This window comes from Hyla sarda, unplaced genomic scaffold (assembly GCF_029499605.1).
Source record: "Hyla sarda isolate aHylSar1 unplaced genomic scaffold, aHylSar1.hap1 scaffold_2989, whole genome shotgun sequence".
Lineage (NCBI taxonomy): Eukaryota > Metazoa > Chordata > Amphibia > Anura > Hylidae > Hyla > Hyla sarda.
This window is the reverse complement of record NW_026609704.1, coordinates 1-23,351: the sequence shown is the minus strand read 5'-3', so window position 1 is coordinate 23,351 and position 23,351 is coordinate 1. Positions and strand designations below refer to the sequence as shown.

Here is a 23,351-nt window from a genome sequence, read left to right as displayed (position 1 = left end):
ATAGATCTCAAAGTCTGTGCACAGAATTTAGCAAGGGCCTCGCACCTTCTGATGCATCAGGTAGGTGCACTATAGCATAGCCTAACCCTCTGTACTTTGGTCTATATTGATGCGGGACATAGACAGCCAGCTGATGACCAATCCATTAGTGCAATGGATGGCTGGAAGCATTTGTCTTTGCCTTTGCAATACCACAGAAGCAATGCATGGTCAATGTACAGCAATGACACACCTGTGTGAACAGCCAGGAGACCCCCCCATGTTATGTTACATAGTTACATAGTTAGTACGGTCGAAAAAAGACATATGTCCATCAAGTTCAACCAGGGAATTAAGGGGTAGGGGTGTGGCGCGATATTGGGGAAGGGATGAGATTTTATATTTCTTCATAAGCATTAATCTTATTTTGTCAATTAGGAACATTCAGCACCCACCCGCTATCAAGGCAGCTGCCTATCATGTCATGCCCTACCTGCACAGGTGTGCTGGCTACTCAAATGATCCAATTAAGGAGGCCATTTAGTCAGCAGCAGCAGAAGTCCTGTGCCTGGACGCTCCAACAGCGGCCAGACACAAGCAGAAGCAGCAGAAGCAGCAGCAGCACCACCTTTTGTTTTTTGGCTGCAGCAGCAGCAGCAGCAGCAGCAAGGCCCACAGGGCTGGCTAGCTGGCTAGCCAGCAAGCAGGTAGCAATGAAAGTAGGAATCTTTCTTTTTAACCCTGTAAGGGGGTGGTGCACTGTACCCGAAGATACTGCCATATCGGGTCAATGCATAGGGCGACGGAAGCAAGCTTCGAAATCGGCCCCCGTTCTCAAAAATCCATTTAATATATGGTCCCCAGATAGGGGACGTATCAGATATTAAACTGATAAGAACAGATACTACACTTGATCTTAGCCAAAAGGCCGAGAAGCGATAACCGTGAAAGGGGCGGGCCCAACAAGGTCCCCTTCATGGGCACTATCACTGCTTGCTGTCAGGGAGGCTGCCAGACAATTTTCCATGCACACTCTGGGCTGGGGGGCAGTCAACCACCAGTACACACAGCAGAACCTAAACCCATACCATTATTGCTAAGCAGCAAGACAGGGGCCCATTGCACTCCCACGGGGCCTTTTTAAATGCAATCCATAACCCGGATTTGCCAGGAACCCTTCTTACTCCTCCTACTTGCATGTGACACTGGGCTTAGGATCTGCATAGGAAACACACACACAAGCACACACCTACCTTTGTTGCCTGCAGATGCCTCCTTGGCTGTCCCCAAACGGTATCAAACCAACACCCACGGGAAGCTGTAAGCATAGAGGACATGCCTGCACCCCATTGGACTTACCTGTGTGGGTTAAATCCGGGTTATTTGACAACCTATGGCGGTGATGGTTCTGCTCAGGCAGAGCAGTGCTGATGCTCCTCATAAAGCTGTCGCTGCTGTGAAGGTTCTAGGTGACATCACAATCCCTATGGTTACATACACAACAAAGCTGGGTTGTTGTTGTTTACACTCTGCAAGGCCTGTGGAAGTGAGTGACATCATAGCACTGTAGTTCTGAGGGTTCTAGATGGATGCAACAATCTCCTGTTGCTTCTATGAAGGCCATAATAGACGACATCACCAAACAGCTCCATAGTCACATACACAGCAAAGGAGAGATGTTGTTTACACCTAGTGATGTCAGTGGTATTGAGTGACATCACAGCACAGTGCTAAGGCTCCTGGGCCTGGACACAGCAGCGGCTGCAATATCTCAACGGAGAATACGTTTATATATATGTGTGTGTGTGCGCGTATATATATATATATATATATATATATATATATATATATATATATTTCTCCGCCTGGAGGAGGATGTCGTCTATGGATCCCACCATTTCAGACACTGTCTGGGATGGTGGCGGTTCATTGACGACATCTTCCTCCTATGGGAAGGGTCAGTGGATGAGTTACAGCTATTTTACGAATTCTTGAATAATATGGACCCAAATATTAAATTTACGATGACATATTCTACTTCTGAAGTGAGTTTTTTGGATGTATTAGTGAGGAAGGTAAATGGCAAATTAACAACACAACTATATACAAAACCCACAGACAAAAATACATTGCTACACTTCAATAGCCACCACCCCAGGAGTATGATAAAATCATTGCCCTACAGCCAAATGCTGAGGGCTAGAAGGGTGGTGGATAATGAAGATGCTTTAAAACAATCTCTTGAAATCATGACAAATAATTTCCTAGTGAGAGGATACCCGAAGAGGGTGGTGGATCAACATAGACAAACGGTGGAGACTCTAGATAGAGAATCTGTATTGTTGAAAAAACCAAGAACTGAGAACAAACGTATTCCATTTACCTCTACCTATCATGACATGAGCGGACAGATTGCAAAAATATTGAATAAACACTGGTTCATATTGAGAAATAGTTACAAGGAAATTGATGAATTTTCGGTTGGTCCACTCATGTCCTATAGGAGAGGTCAGAACATCAAGGACAAATTGGTTAAAACAGAAGTCATACCAGAGAAAAAAACAGGGCAGACATTCTTGACCCCTAGGAGGATGGGATCATATCCTTGCCTGTCCTGTATAAATTGTAATCAGATGATGAAAGGTTCTACATTCATACATCCAGTTACCCAACAAGTACATACATGTAGGTATTTCCTCACGTGTGACTCTACATGGGTCATATATATTCTTATGTGTCCATGTAAGAAGCTATACGTGGGACAGACCACATGGAGCTTAAAAGTTAGAATTAACAATCACAGGTATAGCATAAGGAAAGGCAAAGTTGATTTACCAGTTTCTAAACACTTTATTGATTGTAAACATTCCGAGAAGGACTTAAGATTTATGGCGATTGATTTTGTACCAGCACCAACAAGAGGAGGTGATAGATTGGCGTTATTGAAAAGGAGAGAAATGTGGTGGATTCATAAATTGGATTCACTAAGACCAAAGGGCCTAAATGTAGATTTTAACATTATTTAGAATATGGCAGAGAGTGCATAACCAGAAGTGCCACATAGAGTTTTGACTCTGAATCCTAAGGCAGTCACACACAGTTTTGGATAAGGCACTATGTATAATTGGATATTATTTTTACAATCTTTTTTCTGTTTATCTATTTTTATAGATCTAATACAAGATGAAACACCAAGGAGAAGACATTACCTGCTCTGTGTAGATCATCTGTATGGCGTTATTCTAGAGATCAATAAACTTCAAGAATTATGTTTAGAATATGTGCCTTCCTTGAATATAATATGGTATTATAGAATTTGAATTGATTCAGTGCGCATGCATGTCGGTTCCCTTCTCCAACAGTTTGATGTGAAATTGAGAAGGGGTCCCCCTATACAGCTAGTGGGTGACCCTGTCTCAACACACATTTATTTCATTTCTTAAAATTCTTTTTATTTTTAAAAAATTTTTTTCTTTTTTTATTTTTTTATATATATTTTGTTTTTTATTATTTTCTCTTTATTTATATACCATCAATGGATAACCGAGACCACATTGAGTATGACTGATGCTGCTATGATAACAGAGAAGCTCCAACCAAGATGTAGGTGGGTAGACGGAGACATGTTGGGACCCTACAATCCCAATGTCACTGTCCCCCGGTGACAGACATCCCTTTGGAGATCAGAGATGACTCTGAGGGATGAAAGTCCTACACAAGAGGAGCAATTCTGGGATGTAAATGCAAAGTATGTCTGGGTATAATATTGCCCTAAAAAAGAAGGGATCCTTATAAACAAGGAATGATATTTTTCTTTACATTTGTTTATTCATTTATTTTTTTTGTATATTTTTTTCAATTTTTTTTGGAATTATTCTTTATTTTTTAAAAAAAAATTTATTCATTTTTTTATTTTTATTTTTAATATTCTTTTATTTTTTTATTTTTATTTTTTTTGTACTTCTTTATATACATTTTTTTATTACTTTATTTTATTATTTTTTCATCTTTCTATTCAATACCTTTGTTGGCTTACGAACCGACCTTCATGCACTATATAGATCTGGTTAATAATAAATATATATCACTAGTTTTTTTATAGAATAACTTGTATTCAAGTCTGGCATGTACCTTCATAACATCCGTCATGCCTGTCTCCTGCTTTACACCAGCGCTGATCAGCGCAGTTGGTAACCAGGACAACGGGCGACGCTTTCAGTGCATTAGTATGCGGAAGTGATCACATGACCCGGGGCTAGTCATGTGACTTGTTCGCGTGACAGCTCTGGACTGGGACCGCTTCCTGCACAGGCGCAGTGGTGTTTTCACCCACGCCACTGGACGCCATTAAACTAGTACAGAGCGGGTAAGAGTCAAACTCCCCATTTCATTATATTATATATGTATAATTGTATTGTACAGCTGCTATGTATCAACATAATGTCAGTGGAGTATCCAATTTCGAGCGCAGCTATGTTTTAATACACTTGTATGCACTAATATGCACGAATTTGCACTTTAATATACAAAAGATGCACTGAAGATCTATGATATATACACAAGGGACGATATATGTATACACTGTTTACAAAATTTTAATGTTTTTATGTAATGAGCACTTAATTGAAATTTGTATGATGTCTAATGCACATGGGTATTTAAACCCCCTATTGATGTGTGACACTAAGCTTGAAAATGGCTCCATAGGAGCAGAAACGTTGCTTGTACTGATGTGACAGGAATAAACCAACACTTTTTTCACCGTTTTTTGGAGTGCTGCGTTATTGTTGGATCCTATCTAAACTGAGGACTTTTGGTCAAGAAGTTTTTTGGACGCTGGCACCCACACACTGAGGCTGAGTAGTGCTGCAATACTTTTTTGGCTTTTATATATATATATATATATATATTTCTCCGCCGAAATCACTTTTAAACCCATTTCCACCTTTTTTTCCCTTCTCTTCCTCTTACTTTTTTTTCACGTTTTTTTACGTTTTTCTCCTTTTCGCCTCTTTTCTGGGCGTATTATTCTTCTTTTTCTTCTTTTTTTTCGTCTAATGCATACCCCATCAGTGCAGCAATGCTTATTCAATACCGCCAGCAGATGGAGACACTGGGGGATAATTTTCTAAGGATTTATACTGATTTTTCCTGTCTGAATTTGTCGCACAGAAAGTTGCAGGCCAAATATGTGTGACATTTCTGCGACTTTAGCTTCTAGAGCATTTTTACAACATTATACATAGGTGCTGAATACATAAAAAGCGACTGTTCAGCGACAGACAAGTCGCATCGGCTGAAAGTAGGCCAGAATGTCAGTCCATGTTGGAGCAGGTTTAGATACAGTCTAAAGCATAGATCTCAAAGTCTGTGCACAGAATTTAGCAAGGGCCTCGCACCTTCTGATGCATCAGGTAGGTGCACTATAGCATAGCCTAACCCTCTGTACTTTGGTCTATATTGATGCGGGACATAGACAGCCAGCTGATGACCAATCCATTAGTGCAATGGATGGCTGGAAGCATTTGTCTTTGCCTTTGCAATACCACAGAAGCAATGCATGGTCAATGTACAGCAATGACACACCTGTGTGAACAGCCAGGAGACCCCCCCATGTTATGTTACATAGTTACATAGTTAGTACGGTCGAAAAAAGACATATGTCCATCACGTTCAACCAGGGAATTAAGGGGTAGGGGTGTGGCGCGATATTGGGGAAGGGATGAGATTTTATATTTCTTCATAAGCATTAATCTTATTTTGTCAATTAGGAACATTCAGCACCCACCCGCTATCAAGGCAGCTGCCTATCATGTCATGCCCTACCTGCACAGGTGTGCTGGCTACTCAAATGATCCAATTAAGGAGGCCATTTAGTCAGCAGCAGCAGAAGTCCTGTGCCTGGACGCTCCAACAGCGGCCAGACACAAGCAGAAGCAGCAGAAGCAGCAGCAGCACCACCTTTTGTTTTTTGGCTGCAGCAGCAGCAGCAGCAGCAGCAAGGCCCACAGGGCTGGCTAGCTGGCTAGCCAGCAAGCAGGTAGCAATGAAAGTAGGAATCTTTCTTTTTAACCCTGTAAGGGGGTGGTGCACTGTACCCGAAGATACTGCCATATCGGGTCAATGCATAGGGCGACGGAAGCAAGCTTCGAAATCGGCCCCCGTTCTCAAAAATCCATTTAATATATGGTCCCCAGATAGGGGACGTATCAGATATTAAACTGATAAGAACAGATACTACACTTGATCTTAGCCAAAAGGCCGAGAAGCGATAACCGTGAAAGGGGCGGGCCCAACAAGGTCCCCTTCATGGGCACTATCACTGCTTGCTGTCAGGGAGGCTGCCAGACAATTTTCCATGCACACTCTGGGCTGGGGGGCAGTCAACCACCAGTACACACAGCAGAACCTAAACCCATACCATTATTGCTAAGCAGCAAGACAGGGGCCCATTGCACTCCCACGGGGCCTTTTTAAATGCAATCCATAACCCGGATTTGCCAGGAACCCTTCTTACTCCTCCTACTTGCATGTGACACTGGGCTTAGGATCTGCATAGGAAACACACACACAAGCACACACCTACCTTTGTTGCCTGCAGATGCCTCCTTGGCTGTCCCCAAACGGTATCAAACCAACACCCACGGGAAGCTGTAAGCATAGAGGACATGCCTGCACCCCATTGGACTTACCTGTGTGGGTTAAATCCGGGTTATTTGACAACCTATGGCGGTGATGGTTCTGCTCAGGCAGAGCAGTGCTGATGCTCCTCATAAAGCTGTCGCTGCTGTGAAGGTTCTAGGTGACATCACAATCCCTATGGTTACATACACAACAAAGCTGGGTTGTTGTTGTTTACACTCTGCAAGGCCTGTGGAAGTGAGTGACATCATAGCACTGTAGTTCTGAGGGTTCTAGATGGATGCAACAATCTCCTGTTGCTTCTATGAAGGCCATAATAGACGACATCACCAAACAGCTCCATAGTCACATACACAGCAAAGGAGAGATGTTGTTTACACCTAGTGATGTCAGTGGTATTGAGTGACATCACAGCACAGTGCTAAGGCTCCTGGGCCTGGACACAGCAGCGGCTGCAATATCTCAACGGAGAATACGTTTATATATATGTGTGTGTGTGCGCGTATATATATATATATATATATATATATATATATATATATATATATATTTCTCCGCCTGGAGGAGGATGTCGTCTATGGATCCCACCATTTCAGACACTGTCTGGGATGGTGGCGGTTCATTGACGACATCTTCCTCCTATGGGAAGGGTCAGTGGATGAGTTACAGCTATTTTACGAATTCTTGAATAATATGGACCCAAATATTAAATTTACGATGACATATTCTACTTCTGAAGTGAGTTTTTTGGATGTATTAGTGAGGAAGGTAAATGGCAAATTAACAACACAACTATATACAAAACCCACAGACAAAAATACATTGCTACACTTCAATAGCCACCACCCCAGGAGTATGATAAAATCATTGCCCTACAGCCAAATGCTGAGGGCTAGAAGGGTGGTGGATAATGAAGATGCTTTAAAACAATCTCTTGAAATCATGACAAATAATTTCCTAGTGAGAGGATACCCGAAGAGGGTGGTGGATCAACATAGACAAACGGTGGAGACTCTAGATAGAGAATCTGTATTGTTGAAAAAACCAAGAACTGAGAACAAACGTATTCCATTTACCTCTACCTATCATGACATGAGCGGACAGATTGCAAAAATATTGAATAAACACTGGTTCATATTGAGAAATAGTTACAAGGAAATTGATGAATTTTCGGTTGGTCCACTCATGTCCTATAGGAGAGGTCAGAACATCAAGGACAAATTGGTTAAAACAGAAGTCATACCAGAGAAAAAAACAGGGCAGACATTCTTGACCCCTAGGAGGATGGGATCATATCCTTGCCTGTCCTGTATAAATTGTAATCAGATGATGAAAGGTTCTACATTCATACATCCAGTTACCCAACAAGTACATACATGTAGGTATTTCCTCACGTGTGACTCTACATGGGTCATATATATTCTTATGTGTCCATGTAAGAAGCTATACGTGGGACAGACCACATGGAGCTTAAAAGTTAGAATTAACAATCACAGGTATAGCATAAGGAAAGGCAAAGTTGATTTACCAGTTTCTAAACACTTTATTGATTGTAAACATTCCGAGAAGGACTTAAGATTTATGGCGATTGATTTTGTACCAGCACCAACAAGAGGAGGTGATAGATTGGCGTTATTGAAAAGGAGAGAAATGTGGTGGATTCATAAATTGGATTCACTAAGACCAAAGGGCCTAAATGTAGATTTTAACATTATTTAGAATATGGCAGAGAGTGCATAACCAGAAGTGCCACATAGAGTTTTGACTCTGAATCCTAAGGCAGTCACACACAGTTTTGGATAAGGCACTATGTATAATTGGATATTATTTTTACAATCTTTTTTCTGTTTATCTATTTTTATAGATCTAATACAAGATGAAACACCAAGGAGAAGACATTACCTGCTCTGTGTAGATCATCTGTATGGCGTTATTCTAGAGATCAATAAACTTCAAGAATTATGTTTAGAATATGTGCCTTCCTTGAATATAATATGGTATTATAGAATTTGAATTGATTCAGTGCGCATGCATGTCGGTTCCCTTCTCCAACAGTTTGATGTGAAATTGAGAAGGGGTCCCCCTATACAGCTAGTGGGTGACCCTGTCTCAACACACATTTATTTCATTTCTTAAAATTCTTTTTATTTTTAAAAAATTTTTTTCTTTTTTTATTTTTTTATATATATTTTGTTTTTTATTATTTTCTCTTTATTTATATACCATCAATGGATAACCGAGACCACATTGAGTATGACTGATGCTGCTATGATAACAGAGAAGCTCCAACCAAGATGTAGGTGGGTAGACGGAGACATGTTGGGACCCTACAATCCCAATGTCACTGTCCCCCGGTGACAGACATCCCTTTGGAGATCAGAGATGACTCTGAGGGATGAAAGTCCTACACAAGAGGAGCAATTCTGGGATGTAAATGCAAAGTATGTCTGGGTATAATATTGCCCTAAAAAAGAAGGGATCCTTATAAACAAGGAATGATATTTTTCTTTACATTTGTTTATTCATTTATTTTTTTTGTATATTTTTTTCAATTTTTTTTGGAATTATTCTTTATTTTTTAAAAAAAATTTTATTCATTTTTTTATTTTTATTTTTAATATTCTTTTATTTTTTTATTTTTATTTTTTTTGTACTTCTTTATATACATTTTTTTATTACTTTATTTTATTATTTTTTCATCTTTCTATTCAATACCTTTGTTGGCTTACGAACCGACCTTCATGCACTATATAGATCTGGTTAATAATAAATATATATCACTAGTTTTTTTATAGAATAACTTGTATTCAAGTCTGGCATGTACCTTCATAACATCCGTCATGCCTGTCTCCTGCTTTACACCAGCGCTGATCAGCGCAGTTGGTAACCAGGACAACGGGCGACGCTTTCAGTGCATTAGTATGCGGAAGTGATCACATGACCCGGGGCTAGTCATGTGACTTGTTCGCGTGACAGCTCTGGACTGGGACCGCTTCCTGCACAGGCGCAGTGGTGTTTTCACCCACGCCACTGGACGCCATTAAACTAGTACAGAGCGGGTAAGAGTCAAACTCCCCATTTCATTATATTATATATGTATAATTGTATTGTACAGCTGCTATGTATCAACATAATGTCAGTGGAGTATCCAATTTCGAGCGCAGCTATGTTTTAATACACTTGTATGCACTAATATGCACGAATTTGCACTTTAATATACAAAAGATGCACTGAAGATCTATGATATATACACAAGGGACGATATATGTATACACTGTTTACAAAATTTTAATGTTTTTATGTAATGAGCACTTAATTGAAATTTGTATGATGTCTAATGCACATGGGTATTTAAACCCCCTATTGATGTGTGACACTAAGCTTGAAAATGGCTCCATAGGAGCAGAAACGTTGCTTGTACTGATGTGACAGGAATAAACCAACACTTTTTTCACCGTTTTTTGGAGTGCTGCGTTATTGTTGGATCCTATCTAAACTGAGGACTTTTGGTCAAGAAGTTTTTTGGACGCTGGCACCCACACACTGAGGCTGAGTAGTGCTGCAATACTTTTTTGGCTTTTATATATATATATATATATATTTCTCCGCCGAAATCACTTTTAAACCCATTTCCACCTTTTTTTCCCTTCTCTTCCTCTTACTTTTTTTTCACGTTTTTTTACGTTTTTCTCCTTTTCGCCTCTTTTCTGGGCGTATTATTCTTCTTTTTCTTCTTTTTTTTCGTCTAATGCATACCCCATCAGTGCAGCAATGCTTATTCAATACCGCCAGCAGATGGAGACACTGGGGGATAATTTTCTAAGGATTTATACTGATTTTTCCTGTCTGAATTTGTCGCACAGAAAGTTGCAGGCCAAATATGTGTGACATTTCTGCGACTTTAGCTTCTAGAGCATTTTTACAACATTATACATAGGTGCTGAATACATAAAAAGCGACTGTTCAGCGACAGACAAGTCGCATCGGCTGAAAGTAGGCCAGAATGTCAGTCCATGTTGGAGCAGGTTTAGATACAGTCTAAAGCATAGATCTCAAAGTCTGTGCACAGAATTTAGCAAGGGCCTCGCACCTTCTGATGCATCAGGTAGGTGCACTATAGCATAGCCTAACCCTCTGTACTTTGGTCTATATTGATGCGGGACATAGACAGCCAGCTGATGACCAATCCATTAGTGCAATGGATGGCTGGAAGCATTTGTCTTTGCCTTTGCAATACCACAGAAGCAATGCATGGTCAATGTACAGCAATGACACACCTGTGTGAACAGCCAGGAGACCCCCCCATGTTATGTTACATAGTTACATAGTTAGTACGGTCGAAAAAAGACATATGTCCATCAAGTTCAACCAGGGAATTAAGGGGTAGGGGTGTGGCGCGATATTGGGGAAGGGATGAGATTTTATATTTCTTCATAAGCATTAATCTTATTTTGTCAATTAGGAACATTCAGCACCCACCCGCTATCAAGGCAGCTGCCTATCATGTCATGCCCTACCTGCACAGGTGTGCTGGCTACTCAAATGATCCAATTAAGGAGGCCATTTAGTCAGCAGCAGCAGAAGTCCTGTGCCTGGACGCTCCAACAGCGGCCAGACACAAGCAGAAGCAGCAGAAGCAGCAGCAGCACCACCTTTTGTTTTTTGGCTGCAGCAGCAGCAGCAGCAGCAGCAGCAAGGCCCACAGGGCTGGCTAGCTGGCTAGCCAGCAAGCAGGTAGCAATGAAAGTAGGAATCTTTCTTTTTAACCCTGTAAGGGGGTGGTGCACTGTACCCGAAGATACTGCCATATCGGGTCAATGCATAGGGCGACGGAAGCAAGCTTCGAAATCGGCCCCCGTTCTCAAAAATCCATTTAATATATGGTCCCCAGATAGGGGACGTATCAGATATTAAACTGATAAGAACAGATACTACACTTGATCTTAGCCAAAAGGCCGAGAAGCGATAACCGTGAAAGGGGCGGGCCCAACAAGGTCCCCTTCATGGGCACTATCACTGCTTGCTGTCAGGGAGGCTGCCAGACAATTTTCCATGCACACTCTGGGCTGGGGGGCAGTCAACCACCAGTACACACAGCAGAACCTAAACCCATACCATTATTGCTAAGCAGCAAGACAGGGGCCCATTGCACTCCCACGGGGCCTTTTTAAATGCAATCCATAACCCGGATTTGCCAGGAACCCTTCTTACTCCTCCTACTTGCATGTGACACTGGGCTTAGGATCTGCATAGGAAACACACACACAAGCACACACCTACCTTTGTTGCCTGCAGATGCCTCCTTGGCTGTCCCCAAACGGTATCAAACCAACACCCACGGGAAGCTGTAAGCATAGAGGACATGCCTGCACCCCATTGGACTTACCTGTGTGGGTTAAATCCGGGTTATTTGACAACCTATGGCGGTGATGGTTCTGCTCAGGCAGAGCAGTGCTGATGCTCCTCATAAAGCTGTCGCTGCTGTGAAGGTTCTAGGTGACATCACAATCCCTATGGTTACATACACAACAAAGCTGGGTTGTTGTTGTTTACACTCTGCAAGGCCTGTGGAAGTGAGTGACATCATAGCACTGTAGTTCTGAGGGTTCTAGATGGATGCAACAATCTCCTGTTGCTTCTATGAAGGCCATAATAGACGACATCACCAAACAGCTCCATAGTCACATACACAGCAAAGGAGAGATGTTGTTTACACCTAGTGATGTCAGTGGTATTGAGTGACATCACAGCACAGTGCTAAGGCTCCTGGGCCTGGACACAGCAGCGGCTGCAATATCTCAACGGAGAATACGTTTATATATATGTGTGTGTGTGCGCGTATATATATATATATATATATATATATATATATATATATATATATTTCTCCGCCGAAATCACTTTTAAACCCATTTCCACCTTTTTTTCCCTTCTCTTCCTCTTACTTTTTTTTCACGTTTTTTTACGTTTTTCTCCTTTTCGCCTCTTTTCTGGGCGTATTATTCTTCTTTTTCTTCTTTTTTTTCGTCTAATGCATACCCCATCAGTGCAGCAATGCTTATTCAATACCGCCAGCAGATGGAGACACTGGGGGATAATTTTCTAAGGATTTATACTGATTTTTCCTGTCTGAATTTGTCGCACAGAAAGTTGCAGGCCAAATATGTGTGACATTTCTGCGACTTTAGCTTCTAGAGCATTTTTACAACATTATACATAGGTGCTGAATACATAAAAAGCGACTGTTCAGCGACAGACAAGTCGCATCGGCTGAAAGTAGGCCAGAATGTCAGTCCATGTTGGAGCAGGTTTAGATACAGTCTAAAGCATAGATCTCAAAGTCTGTGCACAGAATTTAGCAAGGGCCTCGCACCTTCTGATGCATCAGGTAGGTGCACTATAGCATAGCCTAACCCTCTGTACTTTGGTCTATATTGATGCGGGACATAGACAGCCAGCTGATGACCAATCCATTAGTGCAATGGATGGCTGGAAGCATTTGTCTTTGCCTTTGCAATACCACAGAAGCAATGCATGGTCAATGTACAGCAATGACACACCTGTGTGAACAGCCAGGAGACCCCCCCATGTTATGTTACATAGTTACATAGTTAGTACGGTCGAAAAAAGACATATGTCCATCAAGTTCAACCAGGGAATTAAGGGGTAGGGGTGTGGCGCGATATTGGGGAAGGGATGAGATTTTATATTTCTTCATAAGCATTAATCTTATTTTGTCAATTAGGAACATTCAGCACCCACCCGCTATCAAGGCAGCTGCCTATCATGTCATGCCCTACCTGCACAGGTGTGCTGGCTACTCAAATGATCCAATTAAGGAGGCCATTTAGTCAGCAGCAGCAGAAGTCCTGTGCCTGGACGCTCCAACAGCGGCCAGACACAAGCAGAAGCAGCAGAAGCAGCAGCAGCACCACCTTTTGTTTTTTGGCTGCAGCAGCAGCAGCAGCAGCAGCAAGGCCCACAGGGCTGGCTAGCTGGCTAGCCAGCAAGCAGGTAGCAATGAAAGTAGGAATCTTTCTTTTTAACCCTGTAAGGGGGTGGTGCACTGTACCCGAAGATACTGCCATATCGGGTCAATGCATAGGGCGACGGAAGCAAGCTTCGAAATCGGCCCCCGTTCTCAAAAATCCATTTAATATATGGTCCCCAGATAGGGGACGTATCAGATATTAAACTGATAAGAACAGATACTACACTTGATCTTAGCCAAAAGGCCGAGAAGCGATAACCGTGAAAGGGGCGGGCCCAACAAGGTCCCCTTCATGGGCACTATCACTGCTTGCTGTCAGGGAGGCTGCCAGACAATTTTCCATGCACACTCTGGGCTGGGGGGCAGTCAACCACCAGTACACACAGCAGAACCTAAACCCATACCATTATTGCTAAGCAGCAAGACAGGGGCCCATTGCACTCCCACGGGGCCTTTTTAAATGCAATCCATAACCCGGATTTGCCAGGAACCCTTCTTACTCCTCCTACTTGCATGTGACACTGGGCTTAGGATCTGCATAGGAAACACACACACAAGCACACACCTACCTTTGTTGCCTGCAGATGCCTCCTTGGCTGTCCCCAAACGGTATCAAACCAACACCCACGGGAAGCTGTAAGCATAGAGGACATGCCTGCACCCCATTGGACTTACCTGTGTGGGTTAAATCCGGGTTATTTGACAACCTATGGCGGTGATGGTTCTGCTCAGGCAGAGCAGTGCTGATGCTCCTCATAAAGCTGTCGCTGCTGTGAAGGTTCTAGGTGACATCACAATCCCTATGGTTACATACACAACAAAGCTGGGTTGTTGTTGTTTACACTCTGCAAGGCCTGTGGAAGTGAGTGACATCATAGCACTGTAGTTCTGAGGGTTCTAGATGGATGCAACAATCTCCTGTTGCTTCTATGAAGGCCATAATAGACGACATCACCAAACAGCTCCATAGTCACATACACAGCAAAGGAGAGATGTTGTTTACACCTAGTGATGTCAGTGGTATTGAGTGACATCACAGCACAGTGCTAAGGCTCCTGGGCCTGGACACAGCAGCGGCTGCAATATCTCAACGGAGAATACGTTTATATATATGTGTGTGTGTGCGCGTATATATATATATATATATATATATATATATATATATATATATATATATTTCTCCGCCGAAATCACTTTTAAACCCATTTCCACCTTTTTTTCCCTTCTCTTCCTCTTACTTTTTTTTCACGTTTTTTTTACGTTTTTCTCCTTTTCGCCTCTTTTCTGGGCGTATTATTCTTCTTTTTCTTCTTTTTTTTCGTCTAATGCATACCCCATCAGTGCAGCAATGCTTATTCAATACCGCCAGCAGATGGAGACACTGGGGGATAATTTTCTAAGGATTTATACTGATTTTTCCTGTCTGAATTTGTCGCACAGAAAGTTGCAGGCCAAATATGTGTGACATTTCTGCGACTTTAGCTTCTAGAGCATTTTTACAACATTATACATAGGTGCTGAATACATAAAAAGCGACTGTTCAGCGACAGACAAGTCGCATCGGCTGAAAGTAGGCCAGAATGTCAGTCCATGTTGGAGCAGGTTTAGATACAGTCTAAAGCATAGATCTCAAAGTCTGTGCACAGAATTTAGCAAGGGCCTCGCACCTTCTGATGCATCAGGTAGGTGCACTATAGCATAGCCTAACCCTCTGTACTTTGGTCTATATTGATGCGGGACATAGACAGCCAGCTGATGACCAATCCATTAGTGCAATGGATGGCTGGAAGCATTTGTCTTTGCCTTTGCAATACCACAGAAGCAATGCATGGTCAATGTACAGCAATGACACACCTGTGTGAACAGCCAGGAGACCCCCCCATGTTATGTTACATAGTTACATAGTTAGTACGGTCGAAAAAAGACATATGTCCATCAAGTTCAACCAGGGAATTAAGGGGTAGGGGTGTGGCGCGATATTGGGGAAGGGATGAGATTTTATATTTCTTCATAAGCATTAATCTTATTTTGTCAATTAGGAACATTCAGCACCCACCCGCTATCAAGGCAGCTGCCTATCATGTCATGCCCTACCTGCACAGGTGTGCTGGCTACTCAAATGATCCAATTAAGGAGGCCATTTAGTCAGCAGCAGCAGAAGTCCTGTGCCTGGACGCTCCAACAGCGGCCAGACACAAGCAGAAGCAGCAGAAGCAGCAGCAGCACCACCTTTTGTTTTTTGGCTGCAGCAGCAGCAGCAGCAGCAGCAAGGCCCACAGGGCTGGCTAGCTGGCTAGCCAGCAAGCAGGTAGCAATGAAAGTAGGAATCTTTCTTTTTAACCCTGTAAGGGGGTGGTGCACTGTACCCGAAGATACTGCCATATCGGGTCAATGCATAGGGCGACGGAAGCAAGCTTCGAAATCGGCCCCCGTTCTCAAAAATCCATTTAATATATGGTCCCCAGATAGGGGACGTATCAGATATTAAACTGATAAGAACAGATACTACACTTGATCTTAGCCAAAAGGCCGAGAAGCGATAACCGTGAAAGGGGCGGGCCCAACAAGGTCCCCTTCATGGGCACTATCACTGCTTGCTGTCAGGGAGGCTGCCAGACAATTTTCCATGCACACTCTGGGCTGGGGGGCAGTCAACCACCAGTACACACAGCAGAACCTAAACCCATACCATTATTGCTAAGCAGCAAGACAGGGGCCCATTGCACTCCCACGGGGCCTTTTTAAATGCAATCCATAACCCGGATTTGCCAGGAACCCTTCTTACTCCTCCTACTTGCATGTGACACTGGGCTTAGGATCTGCATAGGAAACACACACACAAGCACACACCTACCTTTGTTGCCTGCAGATGCCTCCTTGGCTGTCCCCAAACGGTATCAAACCAACACCCACGGGAAGCTGTAAGCATAGAGGACATGCCTGCACCCCATTGGACTTACCTGTGTGGGTTAAATCCGGGTTATTTGACAACCTATGGCGGTGATGGTTCTGCTCAGGCAGAGCAGTGCTGATGCTCCTCATAAAGCTGTCGCTGCTGTGAAGGTTCTAGGTGACATCACAATCCCTATGGTTACATACACAACAAAGCTGGGTTGTTGTTGTTTACACTCTGCAAGGCCTGTGGAAGTGAGTGACATCATAGCACTGTAGTTCTGAGGGTTCTAGATGGATGCAACAATCTCCTGTTGCTTCTATGAAGGCCATAATAGACGACATCACCAAACAGCTCCATAGTCACATACACAGCAAAGGAGAGATGTTGTTTACACCTAGTGATGTCAGTGGTATTGAGTGACATCACAGCACAGTGCTAAGGCTCCTGGGCCTGGACACAGCAGCGGCTGCAATATCTCAACGGAGAATACGTTTATATATATGTGTGTGTGTGCGCGTATATATATATATATATATATATATATATATATATATATATATATATATTTCTCCGCCGAAATCACTTTTAAACCCATTTCCACCTTTTTTTCCCTTCTCTTCCTCTTACTTTTTTTTCACGTTTTTTTACGTTTTTCTCCTTTTCGCCTCTTTTCTGGGCGTATTATTCTTCTTTTTCTTCTTTTTTTTCGTCTAATGCATACCCCATCAGTGCAGCAATGCTTATTCAATACCGCCAGCAGATGGAGACACTGGGGGATAATTTTCTAAGGATTTATACTGATTTTTCCTGTCTGAATTTGTCGCACAGAAAGTTGCAGGCCAAATATGTGTGACATTTCTGCGACTTTAGCTTCTAGAGCATTTTTACAACATTATACATAGGTGCTGAATACATAAAAAGCGACTGTTCAGCGACAGACAAGTCGCATCGGCTGAAAGTAGGCCAGAATGTCAGTCCATGTTGGAGCAGGTTTAGATACAGTCTAAAGCATAGATCTCAAAGTCTGTGCACAGAATTTAGCAAGGGCCTCGCACCTTCTGATGCATCAGGTAGGTGCACTATAGCATAGCCTAACCCTCTGTACTTTGGTCTATATTGATGCGGGACATAGACAGCCAGCTGATGACCAATCCATTAGTGCAATGGATGGCTGGAAGCATTTGTCTTTGCCTTTGCAATACCACAGAAGCAATGCATGGTCAATGTACAGCAATGACACACCTGTGTGAACAGCCAGGAGACCCCCCCATGTTATGTTACATAGTTACATAGTTAGTACGGTCGAAAAAAGACATATGTCCATCAAGTTCAACCAGGGAATTAAGGGGTAGGGGTGTGGCGCGATATTGGGGAAGGGATGAGATTTTATATTTCTTCATAAGCATTAATCTTATTTTGTCAATTAGGAACATTCAGCACCCACCCGCTATCAAGGCAGCTGCCTATCATGTCATGCCCTACCTGCACAGGTGTGCTGGCTACTCAAATGATCCAATTAAGGAGGCCATTTAGTCAGCAGCAGCAGAAGTCCTGTGCCTGGACGCTCCAACAGCGGCCAGACACAAGCAGAAGCAGCAGAAGCAGCAGCAGCACCACCTTTTGTTTTTTGGCTGCAGCAGCAGCAGCAGCAGCAGCAAGGCCCACAGGGCTGGCTAGCTGGCTAGCCAGCAAGCAGGTAGCAATGAAAGTAGGAATCTTTCTTTTTAACCCTGTAAGGGGGTGGTGCACTGTACCCGAAGATACTGCCATATCGGGTCAATGCATAGGGCGACGGAAGCAAGCTTCGAAATCGGCCCCCGTTCTCAAAAATCCATTTAATATATGGTCCCCAGATAGGGGACGTATCAGATATTAAACTGATAAGAACAGATACTACACTTGATCTTAGCCAAAAGGCCGAGAAGCGATAACCGTGAAAGGGGCGGGCCCAACAAGGTCCCCTTCATGGGCACTATCACTGCTTGCTGTCAGGGAGGCTGCCAGACAATTTTCCATGCACACTCTGGGCTGGGGGGCAGTCAACCACCAGTACACACAGCAGAACCTAAACCCATACCATTATTGCTAAGCAGCAAGACAGGGGCCCATTGCACTCCCACGGGGCCTTTTTAAATGCAATCCATAACCCGGATTTGCCAGGAACCCTTCTTACTCCTCCTACTTGCATGTGACACTGGGCTTAGGATCTGCATAGGAAACACACACACAAGCACACACCTACCTTTGTTGCCTGCAGATGCCTCCTTGGCTGTCCCCAAACGGTATCAAACCAACACCCACGGGAAGCTGTAAGCATAGAGGACATGCCTGCACCCCATTGGACTTACCTGTGTGGGTTAAATCCGGGTTATTTGACAACCTATGGCGGTGATGGTTCTGCTCAGGCAGAGCAGTGCTGATGCTCCTCATAAAGCTGTCGCTGCTGTGAAGGTTCTAGGTGACATCACAATCCCTATGGTTACATACACAACAAAGCTGGGTTGTTGTTGTTTACACTCTGCAAGGCCTGTGGAAGTGAGTGACATCATAGCACTGTAGTTCTGAGGGTTCTAGATGGATGCAACAATCTCCTGTTGCTTCTATGAAGGCCATAATAGACGACATCACCAAACAGCTCCATAGTCACATACACAGCAAAGGAGAGATGTTGTTTACACCTAGTGATGTCAGTGGTATTGAGTGACATCACAGCACAGTGCTAAGGCTCCTGGGCCTGGACACAGCAGCGGCTGCAATATCTCAACGGAGAATACGTTTATATATATGTGTGTGTGTGCGCGTATATATATATATATATATATATATATATATATATATATTTCTCCGCCGAAATCACTTTTAAACCCATTTCCACCTTTTTTTCCCTTCTCTTCCTCTTACTTTTTTTTCACGTTTTTTTACGTTTTTCTCCTTTTCGCCTCTTTTCTGGGCGTATTATTCTTCTTTTTCTTCTTTTTTTTCGTCTAATGCATACCCCATCAGTGCAGCAATGCTTATTCAATACCGCCAGCAGATGGAGACACTGGGGGATAATTTTCTAAGGATTTATACTGATTTTTCCTGTCTGAATTTGTCGCACAGAAAGTTGCAGGCCAAATATGTGTGACATTTCTGCGACTTTAGCTTCTAGAGCATTTTTACAACATTATACATAGGTGCTGAATACATAAAAAGCGACTGTTCAGCGACAGACAAGTCGCATCGGCTGAAAGTAGGCCAGAATGTCAGTCCATGTTGGAGCAGGTTTAGATACAGTCTAAAGCATAGATCTCAAAGTCTGTGCACAGAATTTAGCAAGGGCCTCGCACCTTCTGATGCATCAGGTAGGTGCACTATAGCATAGCCTAACCCTCTGTACTTTGGTCTATATTGATGCGGGACATAGACAGCCAGCTGATGACCAATCCATTAGTGCAATGGATGGCTGGAAGCATTTGTCTTTGCCTTTGCAATACCACAGAAGCAATGCATGGTCAATGTACAGCAATGACACACCTGTGTGAACAGCCAGGAGACCCCCCCATGTTATGTTACATAGTTACATAGTTAGTACGGTCGAAAAAAGACATATGTCCATCAAGTTCAACCAGGGAATTAAGGGGTAGGGGTGTGGCGCGATATTGGGGAAGGGATGAGATTTTATATTTCTTCATAAGCATTAATCTTATTTTGTCAATTAGGAACATTCAGCACCCACCCGCTATCAAGGCAGCTGCCTATCATGTCATGCCCTACCTGCACAGGTGTGCTGGCTACTCAAATGATCCAATTAAGGAGGCCATTTAGTCAGCAGCAGCAGAAGTCCTGTGCCTGGACGCTCCAACAGCGGCCAGACACAAGCAGAAGCAGCAGAAGCAGCAGCAGCACCACCTTTTGTTTTTTGGCTGCAGCAGCAGCAGCAGCAGCAGCAAGGCCCACAGGGCTGGCTAGCTGGCTAGCCAGCAAGCAGGTAGCAATGAAAGTAGGAATCTTTCTTTTTAACCCTGTAAGGGGGTGGTGCACTGTACCCGAAGATACTGCCATATCGGGTCAATGCATAGGGCGACGGAAGCAAGCTTCGAAATCGGCCCCCGTTCTCAAAAATCCATTTAATATATGGTCCCCAGATAGGGGACGTATCAGATATTAAACTGATAAGAACAGATACTACACTTGATCTTAGCCAAAAGGCCGAGAAGCGATAACCGTGAAAGGGGCGGGCCCAACAAGGTCCCCTTCATGGGCACTATCACTGCTTGCTGTCAGGGAGGCTGCCAGACAATTTTCCATGCACACTCTGGGCTGGGGGGCAGTCAACCACCAGTACACACAGCAGAACCTAAACCCATACCATTATTGCTAAGCAGCAAGACAGGGGCCCATTGCACTCCCACGGGGCCTTTTTAAATGCAATCCATAACCCGGATTTGCCAGGAACCCTTCTTACTCCTCCTACTTGCATGTGACACTGGGCTTAGGATCTGCATAGGAAACACACACACAAGCACACACCTACCTTTGTTGCCTGCAGATGCCTCCTTGGCTGTCCCCAAACGGTATCAAACCAACACCCACGGGAAGCTGTAAGCATAGAGGACATGCCTGCACCCCATTGGACTTACCTGTGTGGGTTAAATCCGGGTTATTTGACAACCTATGGCGGTGATGGTTCTGCTCAGGCAGAGCAGTGCTGATGCTCCTCATAAAGCTGTCGCTGCTGTGAAGGTTCTAGGTGACATCACAATCCCTATGGTTACATACACAACAAAGCTGGGTTGTTGTTGTTTACACTCTGCAAGGCCTGTGGAAGTGAGTGACATCATAGCACTGTAGTTCTGAGGGTTCTAGATGGATGCAACAATCTCCTGTTGCTTCTATGAAGGCCATAATAGACGACATCACCAAACAGCTCCATAGTCACATACACAGCAAAGGAGAGATGTTGTTTACACCTAGTGATGTCAGTGGTATTGAGTGACATCACAGCACAGTGCTAAGGCTCCTGGGCCTGGACACAGCAGCGGCTGCAATATCTCAACGGAGAATACGTTTATATATATGTGTGTGTGTGCGCGTATATATATATATATATATATATATATATATATATATATTTCTCCGCCGAAATCACTTTTAAACCCATTTCCACCTTTTTTTCCCTTCTCTTCCTCTTACTTTTTTTTCACGTTTTTTTACGTTTTTCTCCTTTTCGCCTCTTTTCTGGGCGTATTATTCTTCTTTTTCTTCTTTTTTTTCGTCTAATGCATACCCCATCAGTGCAGCAATGCTTATTCAATACCGCCAGCAGATGGAGACACTGGGGGATAATTTTCTAAGGATTTATACTGATTTTTCCTGTCTGAATTTGTCGCACAGAAAGTTGCAGGCCAAATATGTGTGACATTTCTGCGACTTTAGCTTCTAGAGCATTTTTACAACATTATACATAGGTGCTGAATACATAAAAAGCGACTGTTCAGCGACAGACAAGTCGCATCGGCTGAAAGTAGGCCAGAATGTCAGTCCATGTTGGAGCAGGTTTAGATACAGTCTAAAGCATAGATCTCAAAGTCTGTGCACAGAATTTAGCAAGGGCCTCGCACCTTCTGATGCATCAGGTAGGTGCACTATAGCATAGCCTAACCCTCTGTACTTTGGTCTATATTGATGCGGGACATAGACAGCCAGCTGATGACCAATCCATTAGTGCAATGGATGGCTGGAAGCATTTGTCTTTGCCTTTGCAATACCACAGAAGCAATGCATGGTCAATGTACAGCAATGACACACACTGTGTGAACAGCCAGGAGACCCCCCCATGTTATGTTACATAGTTACATAGTTAGTACGGTCGAAAAAAGACATATGTCCATCAAGTTCAACCAGGGAATTAAGGGGTAGGGGTGTGGCGCGATATTGGGGAAGGGATGAGATTTTATATTTCTTCATAAGCATTAATCTTATTTTGTCAATTAGGAACATTCAGCACCCACCCGCTATCAAGGCAGCTGCCTATCATGTCATGCCCTACCTGCACAGGTGTGCTGGCTACTCAAATGATCCAATTAAGGAGGCCATTTAGTCAGCAGCAGCAGAAGTCCTGTGCCTGGACGCTCCAACAGCGGCCAGACACAAGCAGAAGCAGCAGAAGCAGCAGCAGCACCACCTTTTGTTTTTTGGCTGCAGCAGCAGCAGCAGCAGCAGCAAGGCCCACAGGGCTGGCTAGCTGGCTAGCCAGCAAGCAGGTAGCAATGAAAGTAGGAATCTTTCTTTTTAACCCTGTAAGGGGGTGGTGCACTGTACCCGAAGATACTGCCATATCGGGTCAATGCATAGGGCGACGGAAGCAAGCTTCGAAATCGGCCCCCGTTCTCAAAAATCCATTTAATATATGGTCCCCAGATAGGGGACGTATCAGATATTAAACTGATAAGAACAGATACTACACTTGATCTTAGCCAAAAGGCCGAGAAGCGATAACCGTGAAAGGGGCGGGCCCAACAAGGTCCCCTTCATGGGCACTATCACTGCTTGCTGTCAGGGAGGCTGCCAGACAATTTTCCATGCACACTCTGGGCTGGGGGGCAGTCAACCACCAGTACACACAGCAGAACCTAAACCCATACCATTATTGCTAAGCAGCAAGACAGGGGCCCATTGCACTCCCACGGGGCCTTTTTAAATGCAATCCATAACCCGGATTTGCCAGGAACCCTTCTTACTCCTCCTACTTGCATGTGACACTGGGCTTAGGATCTGCATAGGAAACACACACACAAGCACACACCTACCTTTGTTGCCTGCAGATGCCTCCTTGGCTGTCCCCAAACGGTATCAAACCAA

The 23,351-nt window shown here is 43.6% G+C and overlaps 8 non-coding genes across 8 annotated transcripts; all 8 read right to left on the bottom strand.

Moving 5' to 3' along the window:
- Window positions 1-728: 728 nt before the first annotated feature.
- On the bottom strand, window positions 729-919 carry LOC130327418 (U2 spliceosomal RNA). The gene has a single exon (XR_008871801.1). It is a non-coding gene; the product is annotated as a U2 spliceosomal RNA (small nuclear RNA).
- Window positions 920-6,061: 5,142 nt separating this feature from the next.
- LOC130327417 (U2 spliceosomal RNA) lies at window positions 6,062-6,252 on the bottom strand. The gene has a single exon (XR_008871800.1). It is a non-coding gene; the product is annotated as a U2 spliceosomal RNA (small nuclear RNA).
- A 5,145-nt stretch (window positions 6,253-11,397) lies between these two features.
- On the bottom strand, window positions 11,398-11,588 carry LOC130327415 (U2 spliceosomal RNA). Its single transcript, XR_008871799.1, has one exon. It is a non-coding gene; the product is annotated as a U2 spliceosomal RNA (small nuclear RNA).
- A 2,089-nt stretch (window positions 11,589-13,677) lies between these two features.
- LOC130327422 (U2 spliceosomal RNA) lies at window positions 13,678-13,868 on the bottom strand. Its single transcript, XR_008871805.1, has one exon. It is a non-coding gene; the product is annotated as a U2 spliceosomal RNA (small nuclear RNA).
- A 2,094-nt stretch (window positions 13,869-15,962) lies between these two features.
- On the bottom strand, window positions 15,963-16,153 carry LOC130327421 (U2 spliceosomal RNA). The gene has a single exon (XR_008871804.1). It is a non-coding gene; the product is annotated as a U2 spliceosomal RNA (small nuclear RNA).
- Window positions 16,154-18,246: 2,093 nt separating this feature from the next.
- LOC130327420 (U2 spliceosomal RNA) lies at window positions 18,247-18,437 on the bottom strand. The gene has a single exon (XR_008871803.1). It is a non-coding gene; the product is annotated as a U2 spliceosomal RNA (small nuclear RNA).
- A 2,083-nt stretch (window positions 18,438-20,520) lies between these two features.
- LOC130327419 (U2 spliceosomal RNA) lies at window positions 20,521-20,711 on the bottom strand. Its single transcript, XR_008871802.1, has one exon. It is a non-coding gene; the product is annotated as a U2 spliceosomal RNA (small nuclear RNA).
- A 2,084-nt stretch (window positions 20,712-22,795) lies between these two features.
- On the bottom strand, window positions 22,796-22,986 carry LOC130327414 (U2 spliceosomal RNA). Its single transcript, XR_008871798.1, has one exon. It is a non-coding gene; the product is annotated as a U2 spliceosomal RNA (small nuclear RNA).
- Between the last annotated feature and the right edge of the window lie 365 nt (window positions 22,987-23,351).